Genomic DNA, 19,895 nt, shown 5'->3' with positions numbered 1-19,895 from the left:
ATGCAGAATGAAAGTACTCGAAACGTCGGCTTAAATTTTCATTCGATTACGTCCAATGCGTTTCATTCGACGCCGCGACGGAGCAATAGCTGGGATTTACGTTGCCTGCATTCGATGCTTCTACTTTATGCATAAGTAGGACGAAGATATAAATTATGCATAAGTTGTTGGCACGATAAGCAACTGCAGGGGAAGTACATTGGAAATGATCGATAAAATATTAATTATTTACTTGGTATTCTACTTAACTCGGTAATTCTATATCGAACGCTTCGTTCGAATCGAATCGCGTTAAATAAAGTAAATCCGACTTTGGAATAAACGACTTTAACGAGTCCGATTATAATACGTAGATCGTATTGATAAATTCTAAATAGAATGTTAATTACGATAAGACGGAGTCGATAGCGCGTGTACTACATTGAGATGTATACGAAACAAATGTTTTTTATAGCTACGTAGACCGATTCTCGAACAAAAATAAATGGAAAACATAAAGCGAGGTTCTTCTATTGGGAATCTCGTTTTTTAGAAAATTGGTTGCGAGAAACTACCGAGCACGTGCACACGACTGAATTTTACCTTGGCCTTTATCTATAGGATCGTATAGAATCAACCGTGTGCTCTGAATATAACGGAAATATTGACAAACGATACAAAAGGTCAACGAATATTTTTCTATACTTGAAATACAAAGATATCGAAGAAAATTCAAGGATGCTCTATTCCACGATTCTCAATTAAGATAATCAAAGGCGTTACTTTGAAATTTTCCAACCATGTGCGCGTCTGCCACGTGTTTGCGTAGATCATCGTGATGTCACGGATCGAGCCAAAGAATAAAATCAAATACTTTGAGATTCTACGTAACCTTCGCTAGGGAAGCACGTAGGGCCATTGAAAAATCTCGTGAAAACTGCGTACTTTCTTACTTAAAGATGAAACTTTGCGGAAACGCGCTGTAAGGCATGAAGAATGAAACTTTTCGATGATCGTTAAATTCTGTACAATATTTTTAATATCGTACTTAAAAGAACTCGTTTAAAAGATATCTTATGTCCGCACGACACTCGAATTCTTTATTTCAGCCCTCGGCCCCCATGCAAGTTGATGTTTCGACGACCGGGACATTCGTAGTTTTCGGCTCGATTGATTATACGACCTCGGTACATCCCCTCGGTATATCCGCAGCTATGTGTATCTACGAGCATTAAGACGCGCGTATAGCAAGCGTATTTCGAATCGTATTCTCGATTATGCCACCAAAAGCAGTGTAGTTTGGCATTGATTTTCTGGATAAATGCACTCCGATAAAACTAATACACCGGGATACGGGTTGAAGTTTCGCCGTTCCAAACACGATCAAGCAACGACGTTTCATTTGCAATTTACGTAATTTGCGTGCACAGGATCGACATCGACGATCGTCGATCAATTCCTCGCGAAGAAGTAAATCGAAAGAGTGAAATGACAATTTTCTTTCTTCCAACTGGTTTCTAACTCGTTAGAAATTTAATTACATCAACGATGTTTATATTTCGCTCGTCGATAAAAATGTTACTATACAGGATATGCCAAACCGTAAACTTACATTAGCGAAAAAACGAGATAAATCTGATTCATTCGCGTATTATAACGAATGCACGGAGCGTTCCATCGAAAAATAAATCGTTTAAACGCTGCTCTGCTCGAATTTTACTCTATATTACGAACGAGGAAAACGCGAGAATTATTTTCGAACGGTTTCGGACGAAACGAACTGTATCCTCGTGTTTGCATGAAATCTTTAATAGTCGTTCGATTTAACTGTAAAATATCCTTGCGCGGAAATGCCAAGTCCCTCATTTTTCAAACAAGCAAGACATTGTTCCTACGGAAACTATTCGTTCTCTTAAGTCCTAGACTTTAAACTTTAAAGTTTCGTGGAAGTTAAAACGATAAGAAAACCGTTTATACTTAAATTAGTTGCGAAAGCGTTAGTTGGATTTTCCTGCCGACTAGTGTTCGAAATTTTCCTAACTGGGATCGATGCTCGTAAAACGTTCAAGTAAAAATGTATACGTATACGTACACGTATCTGCTATTAAATATTCATATATGTACATGGAAGTTTTTATCTATAGCGGTTAACTGTTCGTATTAAATCTTACTACAAATATCGTGCGATCGAAATTTCTGTTAAATATCGCAAAAGTTCGATACGTTTGATAACGAAGTTACGGCAATGTTAGAAATTAACAGGATGGTTTAACGGAATGTTTTTGATTTACGTACTATCGTTATTGGGAAGATGTACATGTATATATTATTGGATGCGACGAAACGCAGAGTAGGAAAGCGATATTAGAAACGGAAGAGAAGGATATGCGAAAGGCAAACAAAATAGAAGCACCAAGTATTCGTACGTATCTCGTAGTTGATCGATTAAAACAACAACTCGGGAAAGCAGAGCCGAGGTATCTCTTTTACAGTCTGTTGAAACAATTTCAACGAAACGCGAAACGTATTTCTGGAATTTACCTATACGTCGCAGTTCTTTTAGTTCGTTAAATACGGCAAATAAAATGTTATTTCCGCGTATTCTTATTCTTCTTATGGAAAAACTCGAACAACGCAAGCAACGCGATTGCTTCTGTAGTATCATAAAAAAGGTTTAATCTTGGATCGGTCGAAAATAGAAAAACCGTTTTGGTCCTCCTCCTTTCCGTTTGTCCTTTCCTTAACCGTTTGTCGTCCTCCTGTCTTTCGTTTACATTTAAGAACGCCTATGTGAACAAAGTCACCTAGTTCTTACAGAGGTATGAGAAAAACGATAAATAGCGTTAGAACGAAAGGACGGTTTCGGCTTTCAGGGGGGGGGGGTGACTGAGAGGTCAGAGTGTGCGAGTCGAAAAGCGAGTGTGTTACGAAGATCAGAGCTAATAGAGTCGTGAGAGTTGATCGAGTTGTCAGTGTCGTAGAGTTGTAGAGTTGCGGTGAGAGAGAGAGAGAGAGAGTATTATATTCGTTGTGACGAGTAACGCATTTAGTTTCGATTAAACAAACGTCGTTTTCTGTCCTGTTAATACTTGTATATCCAATTTACTAATAATAAATTGTAAGTAATCGGGGAAAATTTATATTTTAATTTTCCGATACTACACTTCTGTTTTTGTTTCTGTTTCAATGAACCGCTTACCGTGTTGTCGGTTGCTCGAAGTGAAATCTCGTTAAGAATACGGCAAAAGTGACGAACGGTGGAATTACGACGTGAAAAAGAATAAAGTATGGTTTAGACGAAAATATCGCAAGATAAACGGTTGTTGTTCGAATTATACCAACATTTATAAGCTAAATATCCTAACGTGTTTTTTATAAATAGACAACATCCCCCAAAAGGCTGGCTATTCGCGTAAATAAAATAAACGACACGCTTATGTTTTTTCAAAATGGATTTCACTTTATTTTGTTTTTTCACTTTTATTATATTTTGCCACGTTCTACGCGAAGGTGCGATTGCGAAACGTGACCAAAACGTTTCCAGTTTATATACGTGTATTTTAATAAAATAACGGATGGCTCGCAAAATCAGAAATCTTAAAGCAACGTGTACCGAAATCATAAAAATTTTAACGCTAAACTCTTTGCGAGTACTCTGGTTGGCTTGGTTTAAACGAGACGAATACGCGAAGCGAACGTTCTAAGTTGGAATCGAAAGGCAAATGCGATCAAACTAAATTACGACGCAAGCACGAGAGAAATCGGAGAAAATTGGACGAGTGAAATGGTTGGAAGCGATCGTTCTTCCAAAAGTATAAGAAACGACGATCGTCGAATTCATCCGCGCGATAACACGTTTCGTCGGTGAAATTTCAAATTGACTATATCGACTATAATTGTACTGCGATGTAAAAATGGACGAGAAAGTAAGAAAAAGTTTCCGACGACGGTGAAATAAGAAATATAACGTTACTCGGTTCGAACGGAAGGCGTCTTCGGCAGCCAAGTAGAACAAATTGCGTTATGTCAGACTTCTGATACGGTAACTCTGTTCGAAGCACACCAGCCTTGCGGGTACGTGAGCAAGCATCGCTGTCCGTGTGCATCAAGCTACGAGTCTGTCAAATAATTATTCGCATGAATATGTATACGTGCGCGTGTTGACGATGCCAGCTTCGCTCTATCCTTACGATAATTATAAGATAAATACGTATACGTTATCAAAGTTGCTTTATCGAGGAATATTTATCGCATCGCCAACGCCGAACCGAATAGTGCGATCGCGTATTAAAGTATATGCGTGAAAATGGCTTACACGACGATATTATAAAACGTTCATCCGCTTTATCCATTTCGAATCTCGTGGCTCGCGATAAATAAATTTCCCACCAACGATAAGGCTATCGTTAAAAAACGGATCGTTGAAAGTAATTTATTTATCCGTATTATTTAATGCAGTTTAAGAAAAGAAAGACGGGCAAAGATCTTTTGACTAGCAACGAGTATTTCCAGGCGTCGTTGTCTCTCTCTTCCTCTCTCTCTCTCTCTCTCTCTCTCTCGTTCTCTTCTTTCTCTGCTTCTGTTGACGCGGCGCGTCGGCTCGCTCGATATCTGCATATGTGCGTTTGAAACGCTTGTCATGTGCAGATCTCGAATACGTACGTGCATCGCATTTTCCATATCGCGAGATCGTAAAAAAGAAAAAGCACAACGAGTATCTGATTAATCCGTGAACGTTCTCGTTGTACAAGCCGCATTTGCATCTTCTCTCGAATCAACGAATTGCCCGGCTTATCCCTCAAAATTGAACGCCGAACGTTACGAACAAGGCCAGTCGTTGTTAGTTCTCACCTCGGTCGCGTATAATCGCTTCGCAGACTTTTTTACACGTTCGCTCGAAATTATCGGCTTATTGGTTACTAGCACCGACTCGAGATACGCGCTTTGTTCTTAATCCGATCGAATTAAGCCTGAAAAAGAAAAAAAGGGATATTTAAAACAAAGTAAGCGCATATAACAAGACTTTGAAACAATTTTCCTCCGCCGCGTCGTAAACGAAATATCGATTAAAATGCAACTTTTTTTTACATTTCGCTTTATATCTCTTAGAAACTGTCCGTCGTACGTGAAAAACTTTCGGTAGAAAATTGTAGCTAATGAAATATAATACTAGTCGTAGCGGAAGAGCGTGCCAAATTTCGCGATGCATGTACGCTTCCCGAAAGATCGATATTTCGATATTCGAGTGAAAGAATCTTTCGTTCAAACGCGCTTGCCTAAAATACAGCGTTAATCGTTTTTGCTTGATTGTAAATTCGTTTCTATCGATTTCTCTAGGATCGATCGCCTTCGAAAAACCGCCAACGTTAAACCGTTAAGAATTTCGAGATACGACACGCATCGTTTCGCTATTCGTTACTTGCGTTACGTGTACGTAGATTTTTCGTACGTCGTATCGATTGTACACGCGGAAAGAATGGAAAAACTTTTACAAAGCGTCGTACCTCTTTCGCAGCGAATGGTCGGAGAACGTCGAGAGACCGCGAGGAAATTGTAACTAATGGAAAAAGTCACGCTATCTCGGCGACTACAGCACGTAGAAAGACAATTTTATTTTTTCAATTTGGAGTTACTCGAAAAAAGGAAAGACGAATAACGTCTGTTTTCTCGTTCGACGTTATTTAGCGGCTGAAAATAAGATAATCAGATTCTGCGAAAAACGCTTCTGCCGTTAATTTGTTCCTGAAAAAAAATTAATCCGGCCGGACTATCTGCACGGACTGTCGCATTCTGTTCTCGAACAGCAAACTCTGTGATTAGATATACAGAGTGTCTCAGGGTTTAACGACTAAACTTCGTCGGTGTATTCTACGAATGTAATCCAGCGAACGACGTTATACGTATAAACATGGGCCATTTAACGATAAAACTTTATTCAAAAGTTACGTGCGATAAACACGTGTAATACAAAGGGATCGATCAGCGAGACAACGGTAGGTTTAAGATCGACGTAATCGCGAGTCGTTAGCGCACCGTTGCAAAATGTTCGTCGTTTCTTTGCCGATGCGAAATCTACAGCGATAAAAAAGAAGATCGTTTAAAATTTGTTATCGCGTTATCGTAGATAATTGAAATTTATGACAGTACGAATCCGTTGTTGTATTTCGTTGAACTGTTTATTATATTTTGTATACGTATAAGTATGCGACATGTTTCGCCTCTTTTAAAAATTACATTAACCGACTACCCAAAGAAAAAAGTAAAATTCGTTCGAAACAAAGAATAATAAAACGCGATGGTTAAATAAAAATTCCATCGAACGTAAGAATCAAATCGGTTAACGAGCCTCGGAAGCTTTCAAAACGTAGCAACGATTCGGTGCAAATCGGCAAACAGACAAAAAAGACGAAACTGGAAATTGCTGGAAGCAATTTTCAATATGATAATTAGCGGAGCAAGCGCGCGAGTGACGGAACAGCGAGACGGAGAGTATGTGTAATGTGTAAGCAGGTCGATGTCAGATGCAGGGAAGCGCTTAAGTGCCGTACCAAGCTTGAAACGAACGTCTTGATCTTGATGCGCGAGACGACGTTTAATTATGGAGACGAGAAATTGCAAGATGTAATAAGAATGGAAATGTGCCGCTGCCGCGCCTTTGTGATTTAACAAAGACGATGCGCGAATTCGAAGGAGACACAGGAGACCGCGGGATTCTTTAACGTTTTGGGTAAATCGAAGGAAAACGTTTATTTAGACGTAAAATAAGATCGATTCGAGGACCGCTGTTCTCGTCATATGTATAGAATATCTATATTCTAGAATTTGACAAATTCTCTATTTCGCAAATGTCCATGCTTCGAATATATTATAATTTATCGAGTAGCGTTTGTCGAAGCCGATCAAAGTTTAGTCGATAATCGGTATAAATATCGATAAATATTTAATTTTTCGGAACCTTGGGTTCGTCAAGCTCGAAGTATGTACATAGTCGAAGGGAAATTTGAAGCAAGGATATCACGATATACGTGCAGAAGTATCGTGATACGCGCGAACTTAAAAAGGAAGACGAAGCACGAAGTTTAAATTTCACGTACACGTTTACTTTCTTGTTTCGTTGTTTCAAATGGGTTATTAAATTATTTCGAAATTTGTTAATTATTCTCGTACCATAGTCCGTTTATAACGCGCGCCACAAATATGCCTACATGGATGTTCCAAATATTATAAAACGACGATATTCGTACAAAGTTCGTCTACGTGGCTCTGATATAGCGTCAAAGGTATTTACTTCCGAGAAATTGAAATTATTCCCCGTGTTTGAAATACGATGAAAGCTTTTAAAGAATTTTTAGCATAAACAAATATCACTCTACAATGTATATATATCATAATTTCATCAAATATTGTTCTTTCAAAAACATAAACAAACGTGTTTCCAAAGCTTGCCTCCTAAATGATTTAACACGTGGATAATATTTACACGACACGAACGTTTCGCGTATTATTTAAATCGTTAAAAGCGCGATCTTTAGTTCGTTTCTGTCCTGAATAGTCTTTGTCTTGCTTCGCTGTCCACGTGTTTCGAACAAAATCATTTCCTGACTTTACCAACGAATCGATGTATCCGTTGTTCGTACAATTCGATCGTAATAAATTACACGCTACGATATTTTCTCTTATATTTATCCATTTGCAGTTTTACGTAGCGAAGAATCGTTTCTTTCCTTCGAATCTTTTCTCGTGTGTTCGTTTCTTGGTAAAACCGACCTCTGATTAACCTATATTTCACATTCACGATATTCGAGTAGAATTTTTCATAAAGAATAGAGAGAACAAAGAAATCCAATTAATTTGCCTTCACGAGCTTCAAAGATCTCGATCTTTTTGATTTATGGTTCCACGGGTTCCACGGGTTCCACTGAGATGTTCAGCGCTCCGTGAGTGATTTATAACGATAATTGTACAGCGTTTACCGTAAAGTAGCAGTAACTTTACGTGCAGCTGTTATTTTTAAAATAGTAAACGTTTAAAAAGGTAGATTGGAAAATATATGATTTTGTTTATCTACCTTCGGTTTGCAAAAATATTATTATTCGCGTACACCAAGAGTTATTACGTTTGTAATCTCGCTACAGAAGATACAGAAGATCTTTCTGTATTTTCATTCATTATCTTTCTACGGGCTTTAGACTGCTTCGTTCCGAAGTAACGCGCGTAATTCCTTTGAAAACGAACGTTTTCGATGAAAACGATCTTCCAAATGCTGGAAACACGTATTTAGCTACTCGCGTGCCACTTTAGTTTTCTGCTCTTCCGAGATCTGACCGAGTACGGGACGAAGGTAAAAATTGGTTGGAAATAAATTAGAGAAACGTGACGGATGAAGCGAAACGTCGATGTCCGATTGGTGCGGTTTTTCCAACGTTTACCGTCCCTTTGTATCTTTACGTTCGATCTGTGAAACATATACCTACGTATATAGCTAAAGATACGAAAATGTAAATGATTTAATATGTCTTATAGACACATGTCCGTGCCTGTTTTATATAAACGGTACGATAAGATAAACTGTACAGTGCTTGTATTTCAACGCCATTCGGACAATTGGAAAGTATTTTCACGTAATTAGCGCAAAAGTCGTAAATAAAATGTTGAAAAAAGCCTAGGAAAATAGATGATATAAAAATTAAGCGAACGTTATCCAACACGATAGATAACGCAATAACGACAATTTACGTAATTTTCTGTTTCATCGAGTGGATAAATTAACGCATATGTCGAGTTTAATAATATAGGACTCGATGAGGTGCAAAGTTAGATTAACAACGAAGGTTAATGATAAAACAGACGCTTTAAATAATTTGTAACGGTACGTTTACTTCGCGTTAATAATTTCTCTGCTTTAGACGAAGAAGCGTCACAAGATATTTCAACTTCTCTTTCGGTATCTCTTAAACCTATTATCTTGTTTCGCTGAATACGTTCCGAGGATTGTTATTTTCGCGCGATGCAAAGGAATGTAAATAGTTATACAAATGCTTCGTCGTAAAGTTTGTTATCGAAAAATCGAAACAGAGTTCTTATAAGACGCGCCACGTATACGTGTCTCGCTATACCGAATAATCGCGTCAAGCGCATCCACGGGTTTAGCAAGCGTAATCTCCAAGTCGGATTCACGATTATATTCGTACACGGACAACCTTCTCCAAGACAGTATGTCATTGTCTAAGATCGTCGGACGTCTTACGCGAATTCTCCTCGTTCTCGTTTCCACAAACTCGATACTTACGTGCCTTAGCGAGAGAAAATGCACGGATTGGATTGTACTCGCTTCGAGGACATCCATCGATATCGATAGGCGTTTGAACTTTTCCAATGTTACGTCGTTATTTTATTATTCTTATTCTTTCTGATCGTGTACTCTAAATATTAATAATATGTTTTTTTTCGTTAATCATAGTACAGTAAAGTAAAAGTATTAGGGATTCTGTCGTTAACAATTAACGAAAACGCTTTAAACTCATAGATAAGCACGAGATGTCGACGATGGTAATTAACCGATGTAAATTGGTATCGCTGATGAATCTTAAATCTAGTATCTGAAACGAATCGACTGATAGAAACTGTCAAATTATTATACTAATGTAAAGTAAAACGAGCAGATGCAGCTTTTTCTTTCGGAATCTTCTTCCTTTTATACGTTCGTATCCATTTCTCCATTTCCAGTTTACCTTCTACGTTCCTTGCCTTTCTGATCCGTTATGCTCGTTATGGATAAATCTGCGTATGAAATTCAAATTGCTAGACGCCTGCGCATTTCCTTAGAATACGAAAGATACCGGAAACGTGATCCTTTTGCGAATCATCGAAGAAATTAGTTCTGGCCGAAAAGGCAGGCTTGTAAGACGGTACTCTGCGGGAGTATGCTCTTTAACGATACGACCGGCCAATATGACCGGACTAAAAGTCTAAAGCGTTAAATCAGATTATAACGATACAAAGGGAGATCAAATGTTATTCGTATAATCGAGAATATGACAAGAAAGCATCGAGTAACGAAGCAATGAAATAGAATAAAGCATTTAAATAAAGATTTCTGAATTTAAAAGATACCTTTAACGTATCGTTGTTCTTTAACTTTTTACATCCTAGCTATATACGAATGAATTATTTTATCGTCGAATCACGTGCCGTGTTTTATTGTCAAAATTATACTCTCCGACTTGCTCACTGTGCTCCTCACTTTTTAAACACGTACACGTATACGTTGTTTTTGCCGAAGAGCTTCGTATCTGACGCAGCTCCTACGAAACTCGATTTTCGTATAAACGTTTCATTGGGACGACTATAGCTTACGTCGGAAGGGAGAGAATTCGCGAAACAGAAACGCCAGAAAACGAAACGAACGCTGGTCGAACGATCTTGGTTGGGATTCCAGAGAACAGACGAAAAAAGGGAAGTGGTCGATGCGCGGAATTATAATAGAAGGAAAGAGAATTTTTCGCGGTAAACGAATGAAAAATAAAACGAAGTAAGAAGGAACGTTTCGACGCATTTGCGAAAAAATCCTTTCGATGTTTGCAATTCGAGGCGGACGTTCCCGCGTCTGGGATTATCAGACGTCCGATGATATATCGGATCAGGGCCCCGAGTATCAAAATTATTAATTATCGTACGTAAAATTTCATCGTAACTCTCGCGTACCTTCAACGAGTCGCGGCGCTGTTTTATAGCTGCTGTGAAAACAGTAATCGAGCATCGACAGACGTAAACGAGTTTAAAATTCTCGTGTCTCGCGTAAAATTAGAATTTATATGGGCACATATTAAATCGTAACGAATTTAGCTCGTCGTGTCGCGTCGAACGCTTGTTTTGCTTAGGCTTTCAACTCGAAATCGTCTCATCGGTGTTTCATCGTCACAGTCGTATTCGGAATATTCAACTTTTACTCGATCAACGTGCCAATTACATAACGTCGACGTAACATTAACCGCGATCAACGATCCACCGTTAAACGTAAATAAACGATAAATAGGAGAAATGGCTATTCGGCAAATACAGAAATATTTAACAAGTTTTTGTCGCGAGAAGTGTCGACATTCGACGTCTCGTTATTAATCCTTTCCACGAAGACGATATTTTTTTAATGGTTTCGACAAAGTTGCGCGCGTTCGTGCGATGGTGAGATTTCATTACGACGAAAGTCGCTATAAATGTAAATGCCTTTCGATTCCACCGACAGCAGAAGCTGCAAAACTTCGAATCTCACCACGTCGCCGCGAGTTTACGCGCTCTCGCTCCCCTCGATCATTTGCAGAATTTTCACCGCAGTAAAAATAAATTTATGTCTGCAGACGGATCTAACTGCACTTCGAAGGTACGTACAAGCGTGCACGAGTTTCCTAGAGAACAGTCAGCTATATATTTTCTGTGGCGTTCATGAATAAGTGCTCAAAAATCTATAGAACGTATATAATCTACGAAAATATGGAAGATTTAGAAGTTGAAACGAATCTCTACTTAGATTCCATTCTTCCAACTCGGTCCATAAACCTACGAATTTACGTGAAAATCCGCAGTCTCTCGATAAGTAAATATGTAAGATACAAAGAATGAAATACATGGATAATTATTCGCTGTACATGCAGCAACATAAATAATCGTATTAATCTTTTTTTCTTTGATCGTTTTACTCTCGCCAGAATAATTTACCAAAATAGTAATAACGAATCTCTTTTCTCCCGTCGCGATACACGTGTATGTATTAACATGGAACACCGGCGGAATAATCGCACGAGTTATTACTTATACTTCGATACGTATATTGAATGAAATTCGTACGAAGGCGAATTACATATACATACATAGTAACGTATAATCGGTATCCATCACACGGGTGAGGCCGAGGTTACACGGATTCGATTCGAAATATTCGTTTTCTAGCGAGCTTCTCTTTTTCCCATGTCTCGCACACGCGCGCTCATATGTTGATTCGCGTATATAAACGTTTGACTCGTCATACGAAATTCACGTCCGTTTGTTCTGGGTGAGACGTCGTTTTGTAAGAACGAGTGGACACGCGTCATCTTTGTCTTTGACGTTGAGGCGATTCTCGCTTCTAGGAAAACTCCGCGTCTTCTCTAGTGTTTGGTTTTCTTAGCCCTCGAAGCCACTGAGTATCGTTTAGCTCTAAATCAATTTGAAGGGCCTCTCAGCCTCGTAGCCTTTTCTAGGAACGTGCCATGCACAGATGGTGCATCGAGGTATGGACGGGTCAGTTTTCGTAATTGTATAAATACGCCCATAGGCCCGTGGCTTCGAAGCTCGAATCGCAAAGTAACGCTGCCAGTCTGCGGATCTCGACTATACCGTACTTATACTTACACTTGCTTAAACATATTTCTATTATACGTTCATCCACGCGTGCCTCTCTATTCTATTCCGAGATAAACCTCAACAGTTGATAACAGCGTACTTTTAGTTTCGGCAAAGTGACTAAATAGAGTATTAAATATTTCATTAACGCTGTAATGAAAATTTCAAAACGTTCGGTACAACGTGCACGATATATTCGTAAAAGGTATTTAGAAAGGTATGTTGGATCGCTTTCGTGAGAAACATTTTTGTATCTGTCCGTATCTGAAACGTTACCCGGTGGAGGTCAGAAGCTCGAATATCTTACTTGTTTTTTCTATATTTCTTCCTATCGCGAAACTAATATACCGATGAAAAAAACAATTTTTGTTTGCTCCAAGTCTCAAAAATAGCGAATGTTCCACCCAGAATCGAAAACTTGCAGACCACTATTTTTAGTTCAGAATACGTATATTTCAGTTTTAGAGTAACCACGAACAAGTAGCATAAATAGAATAACTTTACGATAGTCGAGCAACTGCCTGAACTTTTGGAATTTTAAACGTCATAGAAAATCATTTTCTTGTATTTCTAGATACTCTCGTATCTGCTCGTCTCGTGATTCGCGGAATTTAAATATAAATAATTTCTTGGTTAACGAAAAGCTCGAAATTTATCGAGTAGATAAATTTTTACGTTCTCGGTGTACGTATTACGCTAGTTTTTTTTTTATTCGCATAATCACAGGTATAATATACGAGATCTTGTCTTCGATGCAGTTCAGTTTTCCCATGTTGCTGATGCAACGTGTTCTTATAAAAGCTTACATAAGTCGATATATCGTACAGTTGTTGAGTTTTAATAAACCCTTAGCGTTACAAGCCCGCCTGCTTGTCTGAAATGACCATCGAAGCTACGTGTTACGAAACTGTTGATAAGCATCGAAGTTCGGCGAAGAAAGTACGTACGCAGAGAGTGGCGGGCTTTCGCCGCTTGGATTCTCACGCTCGACGTTCGGCGCCGTTAACGCGAGAACTCGGCATTTGTCGTAGTTAACGTTGCTACGTTCGACGTTGTTCGGGGTTTCCGGGTGTACGGCAAGAGGAACGGGTTCTCGAACGTTTCGCCGACATCGTAACTCGAGCTCGACGCCTCGCGCATCGATATCTCTTGCCCAAAGAAAGAATTGCCGTCCTGCAACTTGTGCGCTGCACGGTACATCCGACAGTGAAACGCGTCGTTCCACGCCGCAGCGGATACTCTCCCTATAGACGATTCGATGCAGGGTTCGCCCTGAAAGACAACTTAAAGATTATCCATAGCACGGCAAACTGTACGACAAACTGCGAACCTCGTAACGCGGAGGGATTTCGTGCCCTCTTTCCGATGATCTCGTAGCGTGAATTACGAGACAAAGTATACGTGCGACGTACGATACGGAATTCGATATCGGTGACGAGCATGTGGTAAACGAGTAACAATTATCGTCGGACGCGTAAGATGTGACGCGCGGACTACTCGGATGAAATTCAAAGCCGCAAATCAGCGGTAGCCAGTTGTAGTAACGAACCAAAGCAATTGCAGATTGCACCCTACCTAAGCAATAAGGTCATTCCGCTTCGTTTCGTACCGATTGCTCCCCTATTCCATTCGATATTTAACTGCTAAACCCATTTCCGTTTTTCTCTCCTTGAACAATGCCGCCTCATCGCGTCGCGTCGCGTCGCGTCGCGTCGCATCGAATTCGTTCTTTCTTTGCTTTCTTTTTTTGTCACTGTTAATTCCTCCGTTTTTTTCTCTGTCGGCCCTTTTCGTCCAACGCGTCTACGTTCCTGCAGCTACCTCTTCCACGCGCCGACTACCCACGTTCATTTTCCTCGACTGCCACGATTTAAGCTGTCTATCCGTCTATCTATATATCGAAGCTAATTTAAGAAATCAATTAAACCGGTTCCTGGTTAATGGCATCGAACAATGCGTCTTGACGCTTTGAACTGCTTTAAACTTTCTCTCGCAAAGTGCAGCCTCCAAATCCATCTAGCTATCAACCGGCGTGTACGATAATTGAAATTCCATTTCTAGTCGATTCGCTCGAGCAACGATTCGCAACAATTCGCGAAACGCATAGCCCGATATTAGAGAAAAGCTTTTCTCGTTTTAATTTTTAACTTGACTTTCACCGACTTTAAAAGTCAATCATCGTCGAATATATCAAACCCGATTCGTCATTGAACGAACAGTTTTCGATCTTGTACTTTTACTTTTGCCCTCTTATCGCCTATCTAATATCGCATTCCAACGTTATTTTCTTCCAGTTGTTGGCAAAATTGAGAGCGAGGTGATAGCATTCGACGCGTCTCGGTAGCTGTACTCTTAATTACTTTAAAGCGTCATCAATATTTTAATATGCTGCAATATCGTTTCAACGAAATACATATATTTAAATATATCGCGTTACCGTGCAACACACACGCGTATAAGCTTATTTCGCGTAAACTAAGTCAGATACAAAACGTTCAAACGTTCGATTATTTTCCATCGTTCCTGTTTGTTTACGCACGAATATTGAAAATGCTCGTTACCACAACTATCCATCGACACGATCGATACAGATTGAAGTTAAGCATCGCCCATTGTCGTTTTCAGCGATTCGCTAGAAGACTACGTTGGACGCGAAACCTGAAAATACCGATATCGGTATGGAAGACAGATTCGATCATCGATCCCGTTCGAAAGATAGATTACTCTTCGCACAGTTTTCCGCTTCTGCGAATTTAAAATATTTTCGTAGCTCGCCAATTTCTCTCGATGCGCGACGAGTGTTGCGTTTGCACAGTTCCTTTCCGCGATACAAAACGAAAAGTCGTTTCGGATCGAATTGCGAATTTCCCTTGTATCGATAAAATATATATAAAGAATTCGATTAAAATGTAAATTACATATTACAGAGCACCTGCGCAAAATAAACGCAAATGTGTAAATTAATCGAATTAAACGGTATTTCCAATACAGAAATAAGGAGAATGAAAAATTAAAACTATCGCGTTTAACGACCACCATTTGTTTCGTATTTACTTAGTCGAGTTAGAGGGTTCGTTCGATATACGAGATCCGCGCGTACTTGCGATTTATTAAAGCGAAATGTAAGATTTATCGGATTTCGTGCGGTTTGATACGGATTTAATACGAATTAGGTACGTAGAACGTAGAACGTTATTTTAAAGCTTCGTCGAGTTCATCGCGCAAAAATTCCAATCCCTCTTTCTTCATAGAAATTAAGATAATTTGATTTTTATCGGTCGGATATTAAATTTTTGAGCCAATAGTTGCAGCAAAGTCCATAGTTCCATACACTCTTGTCGCAAATATCATATATTCGACGAAATTCACGATAATTCGTTAATTTCAAAGAATGGCGTTTTCACTCTCCTATTTTCTTTCGCTTCGTCCGTGGTATTTTATTTATCTTGTTTATCGATCACAATTTTCATGGCTATTCGCTCGAACCCCGCACCTTGGCCAAGCAATTAGCTGAAATTTACGAGCCTCGGTTGCTTCGACTTTTCAACCAGCCGACGTATATTTATCGTTTGAATTAAAATTACACGTCGTCGCTTTGTAGATTTCGTACTTTCTCTGTAACCAATTTCCATCTTTGTTTCGTAATGCACGATACTTTCGAAAATTTGTGACTCTGTTAAACGAATCTAGTAATTTATCGTAAGATAGAGAATGGGCCGTCGTTGTTTCTAATAGATCGCATACCGTACGTATCTGGTATAATATACGAATTAATAGCGTTGATATATTTAAGACTGTGAATTAATCGTTTATCTTTGTTGCTGTTGCAGTTGCAGTTGCACTTGCAGTTGGAGTTATTAACAGTCGCGCACGAACATGTTAACGTGAGTAACGACTCTTTTTCTTCCATCCTGTTAAATCTTACCGTCGCTTTTAGTCGGCAATTATAGTTGTCGTTTCAAAGTAAACGTTCCATTGAGATCTCGAGGAACGAGGAATCGAGTAATCGCTTTTACTATATTAATGACTCGTTGTGGCCTATTCCTCGACTATTAGAGAATCAAGAACGTTTTTCATCGAATTACTTGTATGATCGAATATGTACGATCGATCGTTGTTTAACTCGCAAACACGATACACAAGTAAGATCTTCGTAAATACAAGGTTGCCGCGCATGGCTAAATCGTATGCCTGTTTTTTTTTTTTTTTTTTTACGTATAATGGAAAAGTAATAGAATATGTGTCTACTATCTGTAAACTTTGGAATTTGATGTTGCGCGTCGATATCGAAGAAACAAAAGCCGAATTTCCGCGTTGAAAACACGGCCGGGACAAAATAACAGCATTAGCTTGGTTACCGAAAAGTTTTCGTTCGAAACTGTCGTTGTCGATAATTAGGCGGCCAATCGAGGAAAATTCGCGGAATAACGTAATTGTTGGGCCGGGGCCGCAAATTTCACGATCGGCATTATAGGAGGAAATTGCGCAAGTAAACGGAACGAGCTGGGTGCCCGAACATTCGTCTCGAAGCCGCGCAACGATCGATTTTCGAATTTGCGGTTTTTGGCCGAGTTTAACGCAATCGAATCAAAAACAATGGGAAATTCCAAACTGTACGAGCGGTATTTTCGCTCTATACCATCGAAGGAACCAGAAATCTCTCAGACCCAACCGGAAATCATGAATGGCTATCGCGTCACATCGTTCGATATTTCCGATATACTAACGCAAGATATTCTTCGTTAATAAATTCACTCGTCAAACCTATAACTCGCGTCTGTCGATCATTTACATTTTCTTAGTTTTCTGAAGAAAATCAAAGTCGAATTTCTACCGTATACCGTCGACGACGTTATTAATTAAGGATACGACGAAAGAGATAGAACTGGAGCAAAAATTTACCTCACCTATTAAATATCATAACGAGTACCGTGTCTTAGATATATCATATATTTCTGTGCGTTGTTGTACCGACTTCCAGAAAGAAGAAAGTATCTCGTTCGACGACTATGTATACTTTTTTCCTTTCCTCTTTTTTAGATCCGTTGAACGTCTCCGTTATGAAATAAGAATGATCTTTACATTCGTAAGACTCGGTAACATTTTTCTCTTATTTATCGTTTCTTATTTTCTTTTACGATGTACTACCATCGGTTCGGTAAGTCTGTACGTGCTATACGTATACGTGGGTAAAACGTCGTCGATGTCACATCGTGCGCGGTATATGATATACTATGCATTATGGTACCCTTACGCGACAACCGTACAGTTTTTTGTTTTTCTTTTTTTTTTTTATTACTTTTCAGCGAGTGTTGGAACTTTTAGCAGCAGAGTTACATTTGCATAACGATGAATTCCCTTTCCGCGCGCTACACGTTTCATCGCACAATGATCATAGTAGGATGTTGTTCGTTTGGGCATAGTAGTTTCGTTTGAAAACGCTTCCACGCAAACAAGAGCGTACGAACTTTGTTGCGTTTCGATTTAAGGCCATGAAACGAACAATTTGCAAGTGTGCACTTTTCGTTTCAATTTTGCGTAGCTACGTCATGAAAGGCGCACGCTATTTATAACTGTGGCAGCTATTATGTTCTCGCCACTCGGATATTCGCCGTTCGTTCCAATATCGCATTGTCCACGAAACTTTTATGAATTTTTCGATAAAACTTATCCGCTTACACTTTCGACCGGCGTCGTAAATTTGGCTGGAAGGGAAAGCGAGGCAGTCGAGAATATTCGGCACGGGTGCATTTAAATTATCACGATAGCTCTTTAACAGCGTCTCTTCGAAATTAGAAAAAGTCACTTTTGACATATTTCATAAGATATTTGTGCGTGGAAACTGGTTTTAGACCACGACGTTTGAATTTGATCGAAGTGTACGAATTAACGACGAGTCAGTTTGCAAACGGTTCCAAGCCTAAATTTCTTATTACCTAAAGGGTATGGTAACGGTATACTTTACCGTATATTGTACCTATATACCGCTATATATATTTGCTATTCAAACGCTTGTTGCTTCGTTCGTCGAATTAAAAGCGTCTCTTCGATGTTACAACTTAATTCATAAATTAACCGACCTGACGACAAACGACTCGTTCGGAATAATTTTATACTATTCGAATCGGTTGCTTAGACGCCAACTTTCGTATCAGCTCGTGAAAACGTTTAAAGCAAAATTGAATTGTTCGTGGAGAAAAAAGTTTCGATACGTACATCGACAGCGAATAAGAGATACCACATAAACGGGGTTTCTTTGCCTCAAACTGTCGATTAAAATTAATTAACTCGTATTATATTCGTAACGTTCCGCGAAATTTATAGCTTCGCTGGCAAATAAATAGAACGTTGAACGCTGGATCGACGATACGCACCGCGTTGTACAGAAATTGTTCTTCGGTCCACCGTAATCGCGTAACTTTTTTCTTCGTTGTTCGAAAGCAAGCGTCGCTTTGATTCGTAGATTTTGTCTTGCCGCGCCTGCTGGTATTCGCAGAATGCGCTGTTATCGAACATTCCATAGATTTATTATAGCTATCGCGTACAAATCAAACGCTCCGATACTGCCGTCGTATTATCTACGATCTGCGTGTACCGCGTATTTGTACTTTGCTCGTTCGATACGACGATTTTTGTAACGTACAAATTTTGTAGCGTAAAATGTACGTTATATATAAAGTCACTCGTTTACGTTTCTTTAGTTCTATCTCCAGAAAGAACGTTGTAAAATGAGCAATAGGAATATTCGTGTTATACAGCTTATCTCTTACGCTCGAATATTTTTGCAAGTATAAGTTCGAATATTCCCCGTTTCAGTTTTTAAAGATTATTCCTTAACGATTCTATTCAACTTCGAAAGCCTGATAGTCCGAGACTAACGATAAGAGAGACGGCCAAGAAATCGAATAACGGATTTTATCGCGTTATTTAAGGACAAAAAGATATTTAACGTATCGAAAGGTTATATTTAACGAGCAAAATAATAAATACGAAATAAATGTCTGCTTAGGTCTGCGCACTCTTCCGTGTTCGTAGGGAATACGAATTTGCATAAATATCGAAAATCAAATATGGAATGGATGTTTAAAATTGCAAGGAAAGTGAAAAGAGAATAGGGGATACGAAGATGAAATCTTACCGTACGCTATAAATATCTGGAGCAAAAACGCCATTTTTAACACTGATGCCACGATCTAAACAGGTCGACGAAGACGATAATAAAAACGGTGTATTAACATGCGATTATGAACTCGAAAGCGTAATTTAGCGTAGCGGTGAAAGAATCGAGCGCAGTAAAAATCGCCGTGTTTATACAAGAACTTAAAATAGAGGAACGAAAGTAAAGAGATACAAAGATAGGGTGGAAGAAAATACGAAGAAAATACGAAGAAAGGAAAATTTGAGGAAAACAGGATCCATTGAAACTCGGGCGAGTTCGGACGTGGCGCGCGTGTACGTACGTACGTATGCATGTACTTGCTTATACTTGGAAGCTTACGCGAGAGCCGGGAAACCATCTTTAAAAGTAGACGGATACGTAT

General features: G+C 39.1%; 1 protein-coding gene across 4 annotated transcripts in view; it reads left to right on the top strand.

The window, feature by feature from the left end:
- LOC138182023 (1-phosphatidylinositol 4,5-bisphosphate phosphodiesterase epsilon-1) overlaps positions 1 to 19,895 on the top strand; it is a 125,155-nt gene that overhangs the window by 23,485 nt on the left and 81,775 nt on the right. For all 4 annotated transcript variants that reach the window (XM_069117489.1, XM_069117491.1, XM_069117488.1 and 1 more), the window contains exon 2: positions 16,191 to 16,238. The gene's annotated coding sequence lies outside the window, so the exon portion shown is untranslated. The remainder of the gene's footprint in view (positions 1 to 16,190; positions 16,239 to 19,895) is intronic.

The sequence above is a fragment of the Bombus flavifrons genome, chromosome 7 (genome assembly GCF_040668555.2).
Source record: "Bombus flavifrons isolate JBK064 chromosome 7, iyBomFlav1_principal, whole genome shotgun sequence".
NCBI lineage: Eukaryota > Metazoa > Arthropoda > Insecta > Hymenoptera > Apidae > Bombus > Bombus flavifrons.
This window is presented reverse-complemented; position numbering and strand designations above follow the sequence as displayed.